Source organism: Bubalus bubalis, chromosome 6, assembly GCF_019923935.1.
Source record: "Bubalus bubalis isolate 160015118507 breed Murrah chromosome 6, NDDB_SH_1, whole genome shotgun sequence".
NCBI lineage: Eukaryota > Metazoa > Chordata > Mammalia > Artiodactyla > Bovidae > Bubalus > Bubalus bubalis.
In genome coordinates, this window is record NC_059162.1 from 116751963 (window position 1) to 116768382 (window position 16420).

At 46.5% G+C, this 16420-nt stretch overlaps 1 protein-coding gene, 1 long non-coding RNA gene and 1 other non-coding gene across 46 annotated transcripts in view; 1 reads left to right on the top strand and 2 right to left on the bottom strand.

Annotated features, from left to right (window-relative positions):
• LRRFIP1 (LRR binding FLII interacting protein 1) overlaps positions 1-16420 on the top strand; it is a 161590-nt gene that overhangs the window by 49443 nt on the left and 95727 nt on the right. The window contains exon 1 of one of the 44 annotated variants that reach the window (XM_044945352.2): positions 9350-9470. The exons of 42 other annotated variants lie outside the window; for them this stretch is intronic. The gene's annotated coding sequence lies outside the window, so the exon portion shown is untranslated. Of the gene's footprint in view, positions 1-9349; positions 9471-16420 lie in introns of those variants that run through there. One more of the 44 variants, XM_025289236.3, reaches the window with a different exon arrangement.
• TRNAY-GUA lies at positions 2218-2290 on the bottom strand. The gene has a single exon. It is a non-coding gene; the product is annotated as a tRNA-Tyr (tRNA).
• LOC123334186 lies at positions 4565-6525 on the bottom strand. Its single transcript, XR_006552020.2, has 3 exons — positions 6417-6525; positions 5730-5855; positions 4565-4699 (listed from the first exon to the last, which is right to left on the bottom strand). It is a non-coding gene; the product is annotated as an uncharacterized LOC123334186 (long non-coding RNA).

A 16420-nucleotide genomic window follows, 5' to 3' on the forward strand; every position in this document is an offset into this window, starting at 1 on the left:
CATGGTCGTGTGGATATTAAGGTAGATGTGAGCTCTGGCCACTTAGGGCACCAGGAAAGAAGCTGGTACCGGGGCCAGTTATTCCCGGCCATGTGATGCTGGGCCGGCGCTCTGCGCACCTCATCTCCCCAGGGCTCTGCCCACGGGCGCTAGGGGGCGACAGTGAGGCGGAGGAAGGAGACACGTCTGCTCCGCCCCGCCTGCTTCCTGTTTCTGTAAGCCGTCGCCCCAGCAACCGCCTTCACCGGCAGCCTGGTTCTGTTTCCAGCGTTCTTCATGCTCTCAGAAACCACTGCCGCGGAGCCCGTGGAGGTTCTGGAGCACAGTGCCTTCTGAGTCTTTGGGGTACTAACTCACCCCCTCTATTCCCCCAGCCCTGCTGCTGCTGCTAAGTCGCTTCAGTCGTGTCCGACTCTGTGCGACCCCATAGGATGGCAGCCCACCAGACTCCCCCGTCCCTGGGATTCTCCAGGCAAGAACACTGGAGTGGGTTGCCATTGCCTTCTCCAATGCAGGAAAGTGAAAAGTGAAAGTGAAGTTGCTCAGTCGTGTCCAACTCTTCACGACTCCATGGACGGCAGCCTACCAGGCTCCTCTGCCCATGGGATTTTCCAGGCAAGAGTACTGGAGTGGGTTGCCATTGCCTTCTCCCTGCTGCTGCGGCTGCTGCTGCTAAGTCGCTTCAGTCGTGTCCGACTCTGTGCGAACCCAAAGATGACAGCCCATCAGGCTCCACCTTCCCTGGGATTCTCCAGGCAAGAACACTGGAGTGGGTTGCCATTTCCTTCTCCAATGTATGAAAGTGAAAAGTTAAAGTGAAGTCGCTCAGTCTTCGACTTAGGGACCCCATGGACTGCAGCCTACCAGGCTCCTCTGTCCATGAGATTTTCCAGGCAAGAGTACTGGTGTGGGTTGCCATTTCCTTCTCCTGCCTTCTCCCTAGTGTTCCCCAATTATTACCTCTGTGTTACCTGAGTCTCTTCTGCCTTCTAAGTCATTCAACACTTGCTTAGTGGGTCCCCTGTATTAAATTACTCCTATTAACATAACTGGTATAATTTCTTTTTTTTTTTTCCTGTCTGTTTTGTGATTGATTGATTGCTGTTGTTGTTGTTAATAAATCACGCCCAACTCTTTTGCGACCCCATGGACTGTAGACTGCCAGACTCCTCTGTCCATACAATTCTCCAGGCCAGAATACTGGAGTGAGTAGCCATCTCCTTCTCCAGGGGATCTTCCCCACCAAGGGGTTGAACCCACATCTCCTGCTTTGTCAGGTGGTTTCTTTACCACTGAGCCACCAGAGAAGCCCATGATTGATACTGTATCACAATTTTAAAATATATTTTGACAATACATTGCATAAAAATCACTTTCCTTTGTAACTGTGTATACTTTGTTTTACAGATCTTCCCTGTAGCTCAGACGGTAAAGAATCTGCCTGCAGTGAGGGAGACCTGGGTTCAATCCCTGGGTTGGAAAGATCCTCTGGAGAAGGGAATGACAATCCACTCCAGTATTCTTGCCTGGACAATCCCATGGACAGAGGGGCCTGGCGGGCCACAGTCCATGGGGTTGCAAAGAGTCCGATACGACTGAGCGACTAACACTATACTTTGCTTTAAGCACTTACAAATACCATTCTGAGGATGGCTACAGGCTTCACCAGCCTGCCTCACCAGGGGCACCCGTGGTGGTAGGGTAGAAAAGTAGGAAAGAAGCGAACACGGTAGAAGCAGCCTAATTAATTGCAGTTTCCTTTTAGGTTTAAAAGCCTCTAGGAAATGAACACATAAAGGTTTTTCTTTTTGTTCTTCTTTTCTTTTCAAATAAAGTTACAGAGGAAAATGAAACTGTGTTATTTCCCCCCTTTAAAAGTAGTACATGTGTATATAAAAAAAAAAAAAAGGTGAAAAATAGAAGGAAACAAAAAGCTATCTATACTCTCATTATAACATAAAAACAACCATGGCACTATTTCAGTTCATTTCCTCGGGTCTAGTAGTGAAAGTCGATCAGTCACGTCCAACTCTTTGCAGCCCCATGGACTGAACTCTCCAGGCTGGGATACTTGAGTGGGTAGCCTTTCCCTTCTCCAGGGGATCTTCCCAACCCAGGGATTGAACCCAGGTCTCCCACACTGTAGGCAGATTCTTTATCATCTGAGCCACAAGGGAAGAATACTGGAGTGGGTAGCCTATCCCTTCTCCAGGGGATCTTCCTGACCCAGGAATCGAACCAGGGTCTCCTGCATTACAGGCAGATTCTTTACCAACTGAGCTATCAGGGAAGCCCTATTTCGTTAGGGTCTTTGTTATTTATTTTTTCATAGATGTTATTGGAGTGTGTATGTTGAGAGTGTGCACTCAGCATGGTCATAAGCGCTTTGCATTCTATTACATACTCATCAAATATACCATTTTTATAGCCAGACAGAATGCCATAAAGTAGATATCCCAAGATCAATTTGGCCATTTCTTATGGTCTAAAACTTTCAACATAAATTAATTTTTAGTGTGGTAAAACACACATAACATAAAATTCCCCATCTTACCCATTTTAAGTATACAACTCCATAGTATTAAGTGCGTTCACACTGTTACGCAACCATCACCACCACCTTCTCCAGAGCCCTTCTCATCTTCCCAGACTGAAACTTTGTGTCTATTAAACACTGACCCTCATTCCTGTGGGCTTCCCAGGTGGCGCTAGTGGTAAAGAACCCACCTGCCAATGCAGGAGATGTAAGAGACGGGGGTTTGATCCCTGGGTCAGGAAGATCCCCTGGAGGAGGGCATGGCAACCCACTCCAGTGTTCTTGCCTGGAGAATCCCCAAGGACAGAGGAGCCTGGTGGGCAACTGTCCATGGGGTCGAGAAGAGGTGGACACGACTGAAGAGACTTGGCACGCATGCACTCATTCCTGTGTCCCCTCCATTTGGCAACCACCTTCTACTTTCTCTATAAATTTGACAATTCTAGATATCTCATGTAAGTGAAATCATATAATATTTGTCCTTTTGCAATGCGCTTATTTCACTTTGCACAATGTTTTCAAGGTTTTATTCACATGGAAGCATGTGTCTGAATTTCCTTTTCTTAAAGGCCCAATAATATTCCATTGTATGGATATACCACGTGTGTTTATCCATTCACGTATCAGTGAACACTTGAGGTGTCTGACATTACTAGCCAATAAGAAATCCTTAGCTCAGGCCCCTTGGGAACACTCACCTGTGGCCACTGGGAGGCAGACACTGAAATTTCACCACCCCTCCCAACTGTAAATCTGTTTCTCTTTAATTTCTCCTGTTCTTCCCTACTTACGAGCTTCCCAGGTAGTGCTGGTGGGTAGAACCCACCTGCCAATGCAGATGTAAGAGATGCAGGTTTGATCCCTGGGTTGGGAAGATCCCCTGGAGGAGGGCATGGCAACCCACTACAGTATTCTTGCCTGGAGAATCCCATGGACAGAGGAGCCTGGCGGGCTACAGTCCATGGCGTCACGAAGAGTTGGACATGACTGAAACGACTTAGCACTGGTGCATTCCCTACCTACACATCCTTTTGCCTCTTTCCGGAGATAAAGATGCTAGAAGATACCGTGTTAATATAAGTAAGTAACCAAGTAAGTGAAAGTTGCTCAGTCATGTCTGACTCTTATCAACCCCATGGACTATAGTCCATGGAATTCTTCAGGCCAAAATACTGAAGTGGGTAGCCTTTCCCTTCTCCAGGGGATCTTCCTAACCCAGGGATTGCACCCAGGTCTCCCACATTGCAGGTGGATTCTTTACCAGCTAAGCTGCAAGGGAAGCCCCAGTTTTATTATATTTTATTCTAAATGGAGGACACATGTTCTAAATCATAGAATATTCAAACTGAAAACTTTGAATATCTTTATTCAAAACTCTTAGTTGCTTCACTGTGGGACAATTTCTTCTTTTTCAAAAATTGTACCAAAGGAGAGTCTCTTTACCCAAAAAGAGAAGTTCATGGGCTTCTGTTGCCTAATCCCCTTCTTGGGAGACACTGTCATATCTCCTTATCTGGGCTGTGAAGTTCAAGTCCAGTCATCTGACCAGAACTTCCTTCAGAGTGTCTGAAGGAAAATAACGTTCCCAAAATTCAGGCCACTTGTTCTAGAACAGTAATCATGGTTCCTCCTACTCCAGCTCACAACTTAGAGTTCCAGTTCGTCTTCTGGTTGCAGGGGCTTACCAAGCCTGTGTATTTCCCCTGCACCAGAGCTACCCAACAGGCTGTGGCTTCTGAGCCACGGAGATACTGGCAGAGATAGAAGCCAGAGTGGGGTGAGGCCGGAAGGCAAGAGGGAGGGGCGGCTGGTCTGGGACAAAAGTTAACTCTCAGATCCCTTTGTGAGTAGTGACTGGTTCCAGTAGATTTAGGTTACATGTGCCTTGAAGAGCTTTGTAACGGTGTGCACTGTGAACCAAACACCTGCACCACATTTTATTTATTTAAATACTGGCTTCGAGTAATCACGGATGGAAGCTTATACACCACGTGCACCAGGTTACTGCTGCTGCCACTCCTCTCTGACGGATGAGGAAACCGAGGGGTGGACCAAGGTTACAGGACTGGCGAAGGCCGGCACCACGTTCTTGGCAGAGCGCAGCTTCCCGCACGGGCAGTGTCAGCCCCAGACCTGAACGTCGTTCCTCCTTGGTGCCTCTCCCTGCAGAAAAAAATCAGATGGTGGTGCTGACAATAATAATTAGCTTTTCACTGACTTCAGTGCTAATCCTCCTTCAAGTCGCTTTGCCTGTTTATCTTTTATTGTTTAAAATTAGATTCTGGCCTCTAGGCAAGAGTGTCTTTTTTCTGAGCCTTATAATTTCTTTCCTTTCAGGGGCTTTATCAGTGGCTGACAACAGAGTCTCTGTTTACTTTCTAGGCAACTGCAGAGCTGTTTCTGTTCTAATAAGCCCGCCGTCCTGTCCTGCGTTTTTGCAGTGCAAGCACAGACTCCCAGAGCTGCTGAGTCCTTACTGCTTCCCTAACTCAGAGCGCCCGATGGAGGAGGAGACGGCAGGCCGGGGCTGGCGTGACGCTATGATGATGGGAGTGCTGCTGTTCAGACAGGATAAAGAGATCCGCAGTGTAACTACTGAAAAGAAAGAGAGTGTGTAACTACTTGCACGCTAATCCAAAAATTCAGCCCCAAACTGAGTCCTGTGTTTGTAATTATATAAACAAACATCCACAGTAGAGGGGAAGGGTGAGTGGGGAGGGATGGTTAGGCAGTTGGGGGTGGACATGTACGCTCTGCTATATTTAAAATGGATAACCAACAAGCACCTGCTGTACAGCACAAGGAACTCTTCTCAATATTCTATAACAACCTAGTGGGGAAAAGAATTTGAAAAAGAGTAGATACATGTAGGTAAATAACTGAATCACTTTGCTGTGCATTTGAAACTAACACAACATTGTTAATCAGCTGTGCTCTGATACAAAGTTAATTAATTGATTAAATGTGCTCAGGGAACAAGTTTCTCTACTTCTGCCCTCCCCCAAAAAAAACCATTGCATTCTCCTATGCCACGGTTGTTTTTTTTGTTTTTTTGTTTTTTTTGAATGATGGCAAAAAGATAAGATTTCATTCAAAATAGCATTTAGGAATAAAGAAATATGCAAGGCCTATATGAAGGCAACTATAACAATATACCAAAGGACATAGATTTAAAAAATGGAGAGAGAGGTACCTTGTTTCTGAATTAGAAGACTCTGTATTGAAAAGATGTTAATACATCCATAAAGTAATTCCAGTGATATCCCAGTTTAGGGGACAAGGTTGGCTTAAAGTTTAAAAAGTAGACTCTGAAGCTGATCTGGAAGAATAAATAGTGAAATCAGCCAAGAAACTTTTGGAAAAGATTAACAAAGGTGATTTTTTAACCTTTTTTTGTTGCCTACAAGTTCTTTGTGCAAACAAAATTCTACTTCCCTATTCAAACACTTTCAGTGGGCCCTTTACTGCCTCCTGAATAAAGTGCAAGTTCCTTAAGCTATTATATAAAAAGAGTGTTCTAACAATATCTGAGGATATTCTGAACAGCAATACAATTCTATCACTTAAATAGAGCAGCTCTTTTGTTTACTGTGTTCCTTCCGGTCTTTGTCTACGTTTTCACAGAGTCCTATTCATAATACATCAAGAACGCAGAAAGCTTGGCTTTGGGGAAGTAGTAAAGCCAAATTTCTGGACTTGGAAGGGGGAGGTTCCAGAAAGAGCAAAGGGGGAGGTTCCAGAAAGAGGGCGAAGCACCCAGTGCTCAAAAATGCTGACCAAAGCTTTCAACCTAACGCCAGCCAATAAAGTGACATGGGACTCACTCTACCTGCAGCTTTTCTCAACCTATGTGTCAACTGTAAACTCCAGAGTCCCTTACCTGCAGGAAGAATAACCCGTGTACTTCCGAATAACAGCCAGAGTGTGCAGCAGGTGCCAGCCTGGGGTCTCACCACTTACCCACTGCCTGCCTGCTGGCCGCATCTGTGCTGTGTCACACAGGAAGCCGTGGGGGTCACAGCAGTGGCCGGAACTGCAGCCTCGCCAGCAACAGAGCAAGAATTCTATTCAGCTTTTCTCCCAAACCTCTGCTTTGGAGGTTTTTCACTTTGTTTTCCTTCTTATTGGCCTCTTTAGTTGGTTTACAGTATCCTGTTAGTTTCAGGTATAGAGCACAGTGACTACATTATACATAAATGTGCATATATATATATATATATTCTGTTCAGGCTCTTTCCCATTATAGGTTATTACAAAATATTGGATATAGTTTCCTGTGCTATACAGTAGGTCCTTGTTGGTTTTCTATTTTATCTATAATAATGTGTATCTCTTCACCCCAGCCTCCTCATTTACCCCTCCTCCCCACCTTCCCCCTTTGGTTACCATAAGTTTCTTTTCTGTGTCTGTGAGTCTATTTCTCTTTTGTAAATAAGTTCATTTGTATAGTTCGTCGCTTAGTCGTGTTTGACTCTTTGCAACGCCGTGGTCTGTAGCCCGCCAGGCTCCTCTGTCCATGGGATTCTCCAGGCAAGAACACTGGGGTGGGTTACCATTCCCTTCTCCAGGGGATCTTCCCGACCCAGGGATTGAACCCGGGTCTCCCACCTTGCAGGCAGATTCCTAACCATCTAAGCCACCAGGGAATCCCGGATAGTTTATTTTAGATTCCACATATATGTCTCATCGTATGATGTTTGTCTTTCTCTGCTGGCTTACTTCACTCAGGAGGCTTTGGAGGTGTGAGGGCCCCTGCGCTGTGTGGACTCTGCCAGCTGCCTGTGGGGCCCCACCCTCGCCCTGGCTGTGTTCTCCATCACGCCCCCCTTTTGGATCAGGCCTTCCCAGAGGATCCAAGAAACCAAACTCAGTTCTTTGACCTTCTCACTTCCTGTGTTCTTCCTTCCAGCCCACCTCCACTGTCACCCCCTTGCCCTTGGCCTGACTGCACCACCTCTGTAAGCTCTGTCTCTCTCTTCCCACCCTGTGGCCCCGCTTCCTACCTTTCAGTGTCAGGTCTGACTTTCTCGCTGCTCCTGACCGTAACATCCAGCCCCACTTTTGAGTTTTTACTTGAAAAACAGAGGCCACAGACATCAGAGGACATGGTGAAATATTTCTGTCATGACCATTACTTCTGTGCATGTTTAGCTTGGATCTTGGGGTGTGACTCCTCTGTGTGAATTAGTAAGTCCTTCTACAGTGTGGGTGTCTTGGATGAAGGGACAAGCTCCCTAGACCAAGGGTTCTCAGCAGGTTCCCTTCGCCTCCCAGGGGGCATCTGTCAGTGTCTGGAGACACCTCTGGTTATCGCAGGAGGGAGGAGACTGCTCCTGGCACCTAGCGTGTGGTTGTTGTTCAGCCACTCAGTCACGTTTGACTCTGCAGCCCATGGACTGCAGCACTCCAGGCTTCCCTTCCTCTCCCATCTCCCAGAGTTTGCTCAAATTCATGTCCATTGAGTCGGTGATGCCATCCAACCATCTCATCCTCTGTCAGCCCCTTCACCTCCTGCCTTCAATCTTTCCCAGCATCAAGGTCTTTTCTAATGAGTCAGCTCTTCGCATCAGGTGGCCAAAGTATTGGAGTTTCAGCTTCAACATCAGTCCTTCCAAAGAATATTCAGGACTGATTTCCTTTAGGATGGATTGGTTGGATCTCCTTACAGCCAAGAGACTCTCAAGAGTCTTCTCCAACACCACAGTTAAAAAGCATCAATGCTTTGGCGTTCAACTTTCTTTATGGTCCAACTCTCACATCCATACTCGACTACTGGAAAAACCACAGCTTTGACTAGACGGACCTTTGTCAGCAAAGTGATGTCTCTGCTTTTTAATATGCTGCCTAGGTTAGTCATAGATTTTCTTCCAAGGAGCAAGCGTCTTTTAATTTCATGGCTGCAATCACCTTCTGCAGTGATTTTGGAGCCCAAGAAAATAAAGTCTGTCACTGTTTCCATTGTTTCCCCATCTATTTGCCATGAAGTGATGGGGCCAGATGCCATGAACTTCCTTTTTTGAATGTTGAGGTTTAAGCCAACTTTTTCACTCTCCTGTTTCACTTTCATCAAGAGGCTCTTTAGTTCTTCTTCACTTTCTGCCATTAGGGTGGTGTCATCTGCATATCTGAGGTTATTGATATTTCTCCCGGCAGTCTTGATTCCAGCTTGTGCTTCACCCAGCCCAGCATTTTGCATGATGTACTCTGCATAGAAGTCACATCAGCAGGGTGGCAATATGCAGGCAGGGAGGAGAGTGCTGTGGTGCCCAGTGTGTAGAGGCCAGGAATGCTGCTGGTCATCCTCTGATGCACAGGGCAGCACCCAGCGAAGAACCACTTCACCCCAGATGTCAGGGGAGCCACGGTTACAAAGCCCTGCCCTGTATTTGTATTAAAGTTCCATCTGGGGAGGGAGATGGGAGGGAGGTTCAAGAGGGAGGGGACATATGTATACCTATGGCTGATTCGTGTTGATGTTTGACAGAAAACAACAAAATTCTGTAAAGCAATTTTCCTTCAATTAAAAATAAAATAAACAGATAAAGAAACGTTCCCTCGTACTCTAATCCCATATTTAATACACATGCCTCAGTGGAAGTGAGGATAATAGGAAGGGACTTCAATGTAATCTGAGTAACTAAAAATCAAACCCACAGGTCAGAAGAGGCATTTGGAAATCCTACAATGGGCTTAGGGAGCCACGCCCTTCCATTACCGAAGGCGGGTCGAAGCTGCCCGGTGAGGTGGCGGGTATAAAGGTGCCTCTAATTGACCTGTCGGCTGGTACTCAGAGCTGACGTGGTCAGGAGTGCTATTTGATCTCTAGTTATTCCAGAATTTCCACTCTCGTGCCAAACATGTCTCTTCAGACGGCTGCTCTTCGCTCTTCCTTAAACTTCTCTTGAAGTTCGTCTGAAGTCTTCGTGTTTCAGAGGTGAGGTTTTTATGCTCTGTGTTAAGTCTTCTGGAAAGATGTCTGGTTCGTACAAATTGGTGATAAAGGAGGTGCCCGTAATCTGGCACCTTTCTGAGGCTATTAGTTGATGGTTTTTCTTTGCACTGTATTTCAGGGGCTAAAATGCAGAAGGGAAAACACTTATTTTAGGCTGTGGACATGTGTTTTTAGTGTTTCCCAGGTGGCACAGGGTAAAGAATCAGGAGACACAAGAGATGTGGGTTTGATCCCTGGGAGGGAAGATCCCCTGGAGGAGGAAATGGCAACCCCCTCCAGTATTCTTGCCTGGAGAATCCCATGGACAGAGGAGCCTGGCGGGCTGCAGTCCATGGGGGCGTGAAAGGGCTGGACACGACTGAGCAACTGAGCACATACACAGTGTGTTACAGTCTTTGTTTTCTTTAGAAATATGTATTTTCTTAGGAAGATTATTTTAGGGATGCTGTTTTAGACATTTCTGTACCGTAGGCGAGAAGGTTGCTTACTTCTGATGTTTCTGATTTTCCTGAAGTCGGGTCACCTTCAAGTCAAGCTGTTTAGCAGGAAGGCCTGATTTTAAACCTTTGAATTCATCCTACGTGCCCTCAAATTTCCCTATTTGCTGTGGGTACTGTTTAAATTTAGATTATAAACTCCTGTGTTTCCCATACTTCCTTTCTATGCATGACATTTGTCAATAGTATCTGTAGCCTGACTGATTTCTGGATTTTTCAGTGAGCAGGGTAAATGTTTGTTTCATGGTTCGGATTGTTAGGCACTTTTTTTCTCTCCTAGATGTTAAACTCATAGGCAAGATTACTGAGGCCAGAGCCAAATAAATCAGTGAGCATCTAGAAGAAATATTGCTTTTATTTTTAATCATTTTATTTTCCTAAATATATATTGAAACATTTCCTTTATTTCTTACCAGAAAGTGTTCTGTTAGCTAGTAAATACAGTTGTTGAAAGTAAAGCATATTTTTTCTGTCTATTCTGATCAAAAGTATTTTACATGTACTTTTCCAAGTGCGTGTAGAGATATTTTTTCCTTTGAATTAGGGTTGACTTAGAAGGGCTTTTCGGCCTTTCCTATATTATGGAGAAATATGTAATGGATTTCAGTTGTTTTGTCCTCAATATTTTTAGAAAATAATTGGCTGATACTTCAGTGTGTTGTGTTCATGAAAAACAGAACTGGTTTTGCTAAGAGACGCTTTATTACAGGTGTTTGTGGCCGTTTCCTTGGCCACAATACATGAGGAGTATTCCCGTGATCGCTCTCGTCTTGGTCTTAAGGATCAACCGCTCTGAGGAATGGATTGAAAAAAACTGATACATTTCCCCCCAAGACTGCTGTGGACTTATTCCCGGGCACTCTTGGAGATGAACGTAATCCCAGAGTAAAATAAGCTAGAAATTACTTTACATGTGGGTAGCGTTTACCCTGCGCCAGGATTAGTGGGCTGTCTGGAGCCCCGTGGAAGGGCTCCGGGCGCAGGTCCTGAGACCAGCATCGCCCAGGCTGAGCCAGAGGCAGCTCTCCCGCATGCCCTGCAATTTCTGCTCCACCCGCCGTTCTCCTGCCCCAGCTCTGTGTCCACAGTCTCTGCACCAGGCCTGTGCTTCTCGTGGTCTGTCCTCTCCTGGACACTGCGGTTTTCTCATCCCCATCTTAGCTCGGAATCAGGCCAAATGCTGAAAGTCCGGAGAAACCCCCCAGCCCACCCCACCCCCTCCATCCCCTCCATCAGCCGTCTTGCCCACGCCCCCTCTGTTTTTCCTCCCTTTCCTTTTGACTCTCCCACTTTTCAGTCTCCAAACTGGCTCAAGTCGCTTCCATCCTTAAAAACAGATGGGCAAGTGAACACGTCTCTCCCCACCCAATCCCTCTTCTTGCTTCTGTCTTCCTCCCAGGCTGTCATGTGTCATGTACTATATGAGCAGAAACCACTGAAAGTGCTGGAATGTAGAATTTCAACAAGAGAATACAAGAGCCAGTGTGTATCGAGTTGCAAATTAAAGGCTTTCCGGACCCTGTTGGCATCACTTCATCTGCCTTGCTTAACACTGGTATTCACACCAGCCTTCTGAATAGTGGTTTCCAGAAGGCACCTCTGTTGTGCGTTTCTCTACCCACCCACCGTCTGTGTTGACTTGTTCTTGTATTATGACGAGGATGATCTGGCTGTTCTGGGTCTAAGTCGCAGCATGCAAGATTGTCAATCTTAGTCGCAGCTTGCAGGATCTAGTTTCCTGACCAGGGATCAGACCTGGCCCCCTACATCGGCAGTGTGGAGCCCTACCCACTGGACCATCGGGGAAGTCCCTGTGTTGGCTTGTTCTTGTCACTCCTCTTATTCATGAAATGTAGGGATCCCCAGATTCCTTCCTTCAGACTAGTTTCTGTTATATGCATGCCACCATTTTTCTCATCACCTTAAACCAGTTCATACTTCTGGTGCCAAAGCGCCTATTGGACACCTCCAATAAGGCTTTCTGCCCCTGCTTCTAGTTCAGTCCAACCAAAACTCGAACTGATCACCTTGCTTAGAAAATCCAAAGGGATTTTAAACATACATATTAAATGAAAAAGAAGTGTGGTGAATTGCTGGGTGCTAGGTAGCTATGCAGAAAAAAACATTCCTAAAGTCATGCCACTTTTAGAAGAGAGTTTCTATTCTCCGTGGCTACAAAAAATATAAAATACATAAGATAAATTAAGAGTTGATGAGAAGCTATCGAAGTCCCTCGTTTTCCTGGGAGAATCACCCGTGCATCTGTTGTTTATGAACTGCCCTCTGTCCCCCGAGGTGAGCACATGCACCCATCCCTGAAGAGCCCACTCAGTCCTGGGCGACAGTGAGGACCACACAGGCAGCCGTGAGGCTGAAGGATGTGGTCGTAGGACACCCGGCCCAGGGTGGGTGCTCAATAAGCAGGAGCTGTTTGTGTGCTAGAAACAAGCTCCCTCGCTTTCCAGTCACTTGCCTCCAATACTTGTGCCCACCGGAGGCTGTCAGGATCTTGGCTCAAGGGCCAAGTCCACTGTGGCCTGAGCTGGGCCAGCTGACTGGGAGGTGAATGGCACACAGGGTCTGACTCCCTCACCTGATGCTCCTACCAGTGCCCTGGTCTTACCAGGAGAGCCGGCTACACCCTTGACCTTGATCTGGCTACATTATTTTGTCGGTACCCATGGAGCGGGAGATGGGGCTACTGGTCCAGACTGAGCCCAGGGAGGCGGCCTGTCTGCTGACTGTCTGTCCCAGTGAGCATCCCTGGCTGGCTCAGGCAGGGAGCACCTCTGTGTCAGACAGTGTACTGGACACTGAGGGCTTGGACTTGGGTTAAAAGCCGGGCTCCACTCTTCCAACAATCATCTGTGTGGACACGTGATACAACCTTTGTGGGCCTCAGCGCGTGTACAGACAGACCTCTTTTCATTGTGCTTTACTTTACTGCACTTCAAAGATAGTGTAGTTTTTTTGTTTGTTTGTTTGTTTAACAAATAGAAGGTTTATGGCAACCCTGTATTTAAGAAATATGTTTCATTAGGTTATCACTGCCATACATAGTGATTCCTCTGATGGACTTGGGCAAAGTAAATTAAAACCCTTTTAAAAAGTATTCACTATGCTTCATGCCATTAAGAACATTTGTAATGCATTGGAAGAGCTCAGAATATCAACACTGACAGAAGTCTGGAAGAAGTTAATTCCAGCCTTCATGGGTGACTTTGAGAGCTCAAGACTTCAGTGGAGGAAGTAACTTCAGATGTGGTGGAAACAACAGGAGAACTAGAATTAGAAGTGGAGCCTGAAGGTGTGCCTGAATTGCTGCAATCTCATGACTAAATGACATCCACTGACTCATCGGACATGAGTTTGAGCAAACTTTGGGAGATGGTGAAGGACAGGGAAGCTCGGCCTGCTGCCGTCCATGGGGCTGCAAAGAGTCAGACACGGCTTAGCAACTGAACAACAAAACATGTGGACAAGCAATGCTAATGGTTTCTTGAGATGTAATCTACTCCTGTGAAGATTTGTTGACATGTCAACAAAGGATTTGGAATATTCCATAAACTTAGTTGCTAAATGATAAAGAGAGTTTGAGAGGAGGGACTCCAATTTTGAAAGAAGTGCTACTGTCTGCAAAAATGCTATCAAACAGCATTTCGTGCTACAGAGAAATCCTTTGTGAAAGGCAGGATCAATCACCGTGGCAAACTTCATTGTCATCTTATTTTAAGAAATTGCCACAGCAGTTCTTAGCCTTCAGCAACCTCAACACAGAGGCAAGACCGTCCTCCAGGGAAAAGATTATGACTTGCCAAAGTTTCAGATGATGGTTGGGGCTTTCCTAGTGGCTCAGCGGTAAAGAATCTGTCTGCGATGCAGGAGACTAGGGTTCAACCCCTCTAGGTCGGGAAGATCCCCTGGAGGAGGGCATGGCAGCCCACTCTAGTATTCTTGCCTGGAGAATCCCATGGACTCAGGGGCCTGACAGGCTACAGTCCATGGGTCACAAAGAGTCAGACGTGCCTGAGGGACTGAGCACACGCACAGATGATGATTAGCGTTTCTTTAGCAAGAAAGTATTTTTAAATGAAGGGCCTCTTGAAGATAAGAGAGGGGAGTGAAAAAGCTGGCTTAAAACTCAACATTCAAAAAACTAAGATCATGGCATCCAGCCCTGTCACTTCATGGCAAATAGATGGGGACACAATGGAAACAGTGACAGATTTTATTTTCTTGGGCTCTAAAATCACTGCAGATGGTGACTGCAGCCATGAAATTAAAAGACGTTTACTCCTTGGAAGAAAAGCTATGACAAACCTAGACAGCTTATTAAAAAAATAGAGACATCACTTTGCTGACAGAAGTCCATATAGTCAAAATTATGGTTTTTCCAGTAGTCGTGTATGGACGTGAGAGTTGGATCACAAAGAAAGCTGAGCACTGAAGAACTGATGCTTCTGAACTGTGGTGTTGGAGAAGACTCTTGAGAGTCCCTTGGACTGCAAGGAGATCCAACCAGAACATCTTAAAGGAAGCCAGTCCTGAATATTCATTGGAAGGACTGATGTTGAAGCTGAAGCTCCAATACTTTGGCCACCTGATGGGAAGAGCTAACTTATTGGAAAAGTCCCTGATGCTGGGAAAGATTGAAGGCAGGAAGAAAAGGGGATGACAGAGGATGAGGTGGTTGGATGGTATCACCGATTCAATGGACATGAGTTTGAGCAAACTCCAGGAGATAGTGAAGGACAGGGAAGCCTGGCGTGCTGCAGTCCATGGGGTCGCAAAGAGTCAGACATCACTGAGCGACTGAACGATAATGACAACTTTAAAATTAAGGTATATACATTGTTTTTTAGACATAATGCTCTTGCATGCTTAATAGACTACTGCTGCTGCTGCTAAGTCGCATCAGTCGTGTCCGACTGTGTGCGACCCCATAGACGGCAGCCCACCAGGCTCCGCTGTCCCTGGGATTCTTCAGGCAAGAACACTGGAGTGGGTTGCCATTTCCTTCTCCAATGCATGAAAGTGAAAAGTGAAAGTGAAGTTGCTCAGTCATGTCTGACTCTTCGCGGGTCTGTGGACTGTAGCCTACCAGGCTCCTCCGCCCATGGGATTTTCCAGGCAAGAGTACTGGAGTGGGGTGCCATTGCCTTCTCCGAATAGACTACAGTGTAGTGCAAACATCTTTTTTTATGCGCTAGGATGCAAAAACTTCATGTGACTCTCTTTATTATGACACTCACTGTATTGCAGTGGTCTGGAACCAAGCCCACAGCATTTCTAAGGCATGCCTGTGTAAAATGCTTTGTAAACTGAAAGGCGTGGTGCAAATCTGGGTAATCGCTTCATGAACCAGCTTTACTACATGGAGTGTTCTTTTATTTTAGTCAAAGGGATCCATGGGAAGTTATAACATACATGGAAGCTGTTTGTAGAATATAGCAATGTTTACTCCACTGGAACCAACGACTGGTGATTCATGTTCATGAAAAACAGCTGTGACGGCCATGATTTGGAACGTGGTTTTGTGCGAGCTGTCTGGAGAGCGGGACGGCCAGGGACCACCCTGCTCTCCCCTCCCGGCCCTTTGCCTTGTCCTGCAAACCTGGAAGCGTTTGTCTTGGTTGCTGTAGCTTTCAGAACCAAACCACAGAAGCAGGCGATGCTGGTGAACCTAGCAACAACCCAACACCATGGAGACCAGTAAACGAGTTAGGGTGTGGCCCCAAAGTGGCTGAATGCTGTGGCGTTTGCTGGTGAGCTATGAAGGCTGATGTTCCCAGAACAAAATTAGATCATTCTACTTACCTGTTTGTCCTTATTAGGCGTCCCTTAAGAAGTTAAGTCCCTGCACGTAATCTCGCATGTTGGAGAACTGCTTTTGAGATCTGGGACATTACACTTCTGCGGGGAGGGCTCCGAGCAGCATAAGCATGGTGGCTTTTAGGAATGCCCAGGACAATCGGAGCCTTCACAAAACCTGAGGCCCCTCTCAGGACAGAGTCCCTGGGTGCCTGTAGGTGAGCGGCTGCCCGCAGCTTGGAAGGAGTGAAAGTAGTCAGCCTGCTGGAAGTGGGGACCTTGACGGAAAGAAGGGAAACCGGAGCCTGTGTCACTGACCTCACAGCTCTGCATATAAAGACCCTGGGCCCACCCTGGAGCAGTCAGGATGCATGGCCACCCTCTTCCTGACCTCCCCCCCCCCCGGTCCCCCCTCCCCATTTTGCGGCTCAGATCTTTCAAAGGTGCCCTGGGTTTCTTCTGCCAGCCTCCCTGAGGATGGAACCTGGGGGCTTCTTGTCTGATTTTCTTCTTACCTGACACTCTTAGGTGATTCTGGTTTTGTCTTCCCCAATCTAAAGAATTTAGGTTACTCTGCCTAGTGGAGGAGGGAATGGTAACCCACTGCAGTATTCTCACCAGGAA